We start from the raw sequence: 4814 nt of genomic DNA on the forward strand, positions 1-4814 counted from the left end.
TTATTTTTTTTTTTTTTTTTTTTTTTTTTTTTTTTTTTTAGTACCAGGTATCAAACTTGGGTCCTTGTGTTTGCAAGGCAGGTAGCAGAACTATTGAGCTAAATCCCCCGCGAACCATGTGAACCTATTCTTAAGATGGTGTCAAGTTTCATTTCTATTCATTCATCAAATTCTTGTTGTTCTATTCCATTAAAGCCCTACCACTATCTTTATTCGAGATATTTAGGACTAGTTCACAAATCAGCAGACTAGAATCTCAGATTTTGATTATGAATGTTTGCTTCATAAGAATTGAAATAAAAATCCAGTATCATAAGACAGAATTAAAGGGATCTTCTCCAAAATTCTAGCTATTCTCCCAGGAAATACACCTCTTCAGTTCTGAGTTTTCACATGTTAGCTTGATCTTCCCAGTGGATCCGTTATTGAAAAAATGAGTGTTTCAGTTCAGTGCCTAGGAAGAGTAAACATGCTTCTAATGTACTTTTTAAATTCCCTGTGTGTCTATCAAATATTACAATGTGGAAATGCTTGCTATATTCCAAAGTGCCACAAAAATGGAAGCTACTTGGCTGGTTTTTCAATCCCTTCAAAAAAGAGATTGTGTCATGTTTATCTTTGTATTTCCAATGTCTGGCAGAGGGCCTGGCACAGTGCAGCTGCATAGAATTAAGCAATTAATTAATAGCATGTTTGGTTCCAAAAAGGATTTGAGGTAGTTTACATGAAATATATACAATAAAAAAACAAAATATCAGTAAAGTCTAAGCACATTTTTTAGTGAGAATACAAAATGGAAAATGTTATTAGGATCCAACTTACAGTGTATAAAATTCCTCGGGACCATTTTACTTTGGACACACTTTTGCCCTTGAGTATTACGAAGCATAGTGGGAAATAACATTTTTGCTACTCTCAGGGCATGCCTATGCTTATGTGTGAGGCATAGTCCACATTTGCAAAATTACTCATGTATGTCAAATGCCTAGAATTACTGTGATAGCTTTGCTTTCTACTCACTGCCAATGAGGACACTACAATAAAATAAAATGTGGTTATGTATTATTAATCATCCTACTTCTACTTCATGCTTTGTCCTTTTAACCAAATACATCCTATCTTTTAAAGCAGTGCAGCTTCATTTAAAAATAAGTATGGTGGTTACAGAACATATTTAAATATTCTTTACAAAAAAGCCAAGTTCTGTAAGTACTATTGTGGAACTTATTTCATAATATTGAGAATACACTTATGATTTTCTTAGGAAAACCAAATATTTTCAAAAGCACCAATTTCACCTTAAAGCTGGGTGAAACACACATGCCAATGTCTTCAAATACAATACAGAAATATTTCTCTTCTATCGGAAAATGTTTTGATGTGGACTTGCTTACTTTTCCTAAGTCGTTACTTATTTTAATTTGAAAGAAGTGGTTATAAGAGATGTTGGTCAAGGAACTCAAAATTTCACTTAGAGAGAATGAATAGGCTCTAGGGATGTATTTTCTTGAAAATTATGGAGTAGAATTTACTTTCTCACCACAAATCAGTGACTATGAAAAGGACAAAGGGAAGGGAAAGTGAGAAGGGTAGAGAAAAGGAAGGAAGGGAATGGCATTAATAGGAGAATATGAAAAAAATGGAATGAAAGTCTTTGTAAATAGGAAGGGGGGGAAAAGTTGAAGGGAGAGCAGGAGAATGGGAAAAAACTAAGAACCAAGATAGATTAGGTAAAGGTGCAAATTCCCAATGACAATCATTATATTTTATACCTAAAATGTACCAATAAAATTAATAACAAAACGTAACCATGAGAAGTAATACATATGTTAATTAGCTCACTTACTTATTGCAGTGTTGTACATATTTCAAGATGATATTTTGTATATGATATAACTATTTTTCAATTAAAATAAATGTAAATTTAAAAGAAAACTGAGAATATAAATAAAAAAGGATTGAATTTCAATATCAGGTGATCATCAAGCCAAGAAGTTTAAAATCTATCAAAAGTAAGTTGAAGTTAGTGCCAAAAAATTAGTGCATTCAACAAATGATGTAGAAAATGTTTCAAACATAATCACGGTAGATGGAGAAGCATTTAGGTCCCCCAAAATATTAACTATACTTAGTGTATTTTTAATCACCCTATCTTCCGGCTCAAAAATAAGACACACAATGCATTTAAATCAATAGCTATGTAATGCAATGTGCTGTACCATCTCCTATGTATACTGCCAAGAGTAAGGTAGGTAATGGTTACAAATGGACACTGTGAGCTCCAAACCACTGTACACTGTATTATAACTATCTAAGAACATCATTGTTTTATTTGCTTCGGACTGTGAAGTATTGTGAAAGGGAAAACTATGTGAAATTCACTGAACAAAACCACATAACTGTACCTTTTGCAATACTTCACAGACGATCAGAAGCAAATAAAATAACGATGTACTTGAAATGGATCTTCTTTGCAACCTTCACTGGATATTTCAAATAAATCTTAAGTAGCAAGGATTGATAATTCTTGAGACTGTGGTAAATAGTAGGTATGTTGATATGGATATCAATAAGTTTCCTCGCTGTCCACTCCTCTGACACACTATTTTTCAGATAGTAAAAAATATAAGTACCTTAAATATGTGCTATACCACACTTAAGACTAGCTCACTGAATGAATAAATATGATCGAGACCTTCAAGGAAGCAGCACAGCAAGAAACTGTAGAAAAGAGAAAGGCACTGGGAATGGAGAAAAATAAGAAAAATCATAGAGGGATGTACGAGAAAATTCATCAAAGTGCTTTAAGTAGAAGAGTGGAGCCCTGTAAACTGTATCCACTTAAATCCTTTAATTTGAATTTCAAGCTCATCAGTCCACATTTTGGCCACTATATGTCTTCCCCAGACATTGCCTGCAGGGAAGAGGAATAAATGGCTTAATGTAGATAAGTGAGACAAATTTTCAAACAAATAAATGGATGACAGGTACAGCTTAGAATTAACTTTACTGAACTTCTCTTTCACTTTGAATTTTTTTCCTATGCATTTGACTTCAAATCATAACCTTCTGTACTATCTTTAATTTTGCATTTTATTTTTATTTAATATACACCTTATTGATGCCTAATTTCTTTGCATTTTACACTTACACATAGTAGGTTCACAGGAAACAGTTATTCTTTCATAAAATAAATATGGAGCAGCATTCTTATCCAAATAAGGTATGATGTCATTGATAAGTCATCGTTTCCTTTAGTAGATCAGAGTGTAGAAATAACTTATAATTTCTAAAATCAGCACCTGAAAGTGCATATTTAATTCAAATTCATTGTGTCATTAATGCATATATGAATATCATTTTTTAAAACAAGTAGGAAAGTACCAGGAGATATATATGTCTTCTGACCTAATTGGTGTGCTGTGGAATATTCTCTATAGGGAAAGTTGCTTTCAGAAAATAATTTTTATATATAATTTGAAGCATAGAATATATCACAGAAAATACTAAAATTTTATGATTCTTTTCAGGCTTTTGGAGCCATTTATGTTTTGGTTATAGTAGAAATTCCAATAAGGCTGACTTGAACAGAAGTTTCTTCATGACTTGTTTCCTACACCACCTGTATTTTCTGTACTATTGCTGATTCTTTTTTATTAACCTGCTTTACAGTTAAAAGGAACAACTGAAATAAATCCCTTCATACATACAGTAAGTTGTTTGAAAAAAAAGTTCAAATCAATAACCTCCAAGATTTCTAAGTAATCTTCATATACTGCTTTATTTTAACAGTGTAGGATTTAGTGTTAGGTAAATACTTGTTTTACAAATGCAGTATCTGCTCAGTAAAGTGTATTGACTCAGCTATGAACATGTCTTCAGTCTATCAAAAATATAAACATCTGTTTACCATTAGGAAATAGAATTATTTTTATCAATACATGTTTGCAGTACGTAATGATTATGCATATCTTGAGGAGTTGCTACAAGTATGTTACAACTCTTAATCCCTTCTTGTTTACCATTCCATTTGAAAAAAAATCTCCCTACTTGTTTTGTTTTGCCCCCCCGTCTCATATATTCATATATACGTGTGTGTGTGTGTATCTTACATAAGATAGCACCTTATGTAAGAGCATGTTATATGAGAAACAATGTGATATTTAAGCTGTTACGCCTGATTTAGCTCATTTAATATAGTCTCAAGGTTCACTTGTACTATGGACTCTCTTCTTCAAATTAGTTATCAGAGCAAGTTAGTGCATTCACCCATTAAATATATCTCAAATATATTTAATGTGTTTGGGACAAAAAACCATATGATTGCTATATTTTCTACATATAAGTGAGATTTTACAATATTTGTTTTTCTTTGCCAGACATTCTAATTAACATAATGTCCTCAAGGTATGTTCATGTTGTCACAAATGACAGAATGTCTTTTTAAAGGCTGGATAGTATTCTGTTGTGCATGCATACCACATTTTCTTCATCCATTTGTCCAGGAAGACATTGACACTGTTTCCATATCTTGACTACTATAAATAATGCTGCAATGAAAAAAGAAGTACTAATGTTTCTTCAAAATACAGTACTAACTTCATTTCATTTGGACATATACAAAAAGTGGCATTTCTGGATCATCTGCTTCATATACGTCTTTGGGCTTTTAAAAAGTTTTGCCAGGCATGGTGGCACACTCCTGTAATCCTAGCACTGGGGAGGCTGAGGCAGGAGGATCGCTGTGAGTTCAAGACCAGCCTGGGCTACACAGTGAATTCTAGGTCAGTCTCAACTACATAGTAATACCCTGT

Source organism: Fukomys damarensis, unplaced genomic scaffold, assembly GCF_012274545.1.
Source record: "Fukomys damarensis isolate Sample0158 unplaced genomic scaffold, DMR_v1.0_HiC HiC_scaffold_6, whole genome shotgun sequence".
NCBI lineage: Eukaryota > Metazoa > Chordata > Mammalia > Rodentia > Bathyergidae > Fukomys > Fukomys damarensis.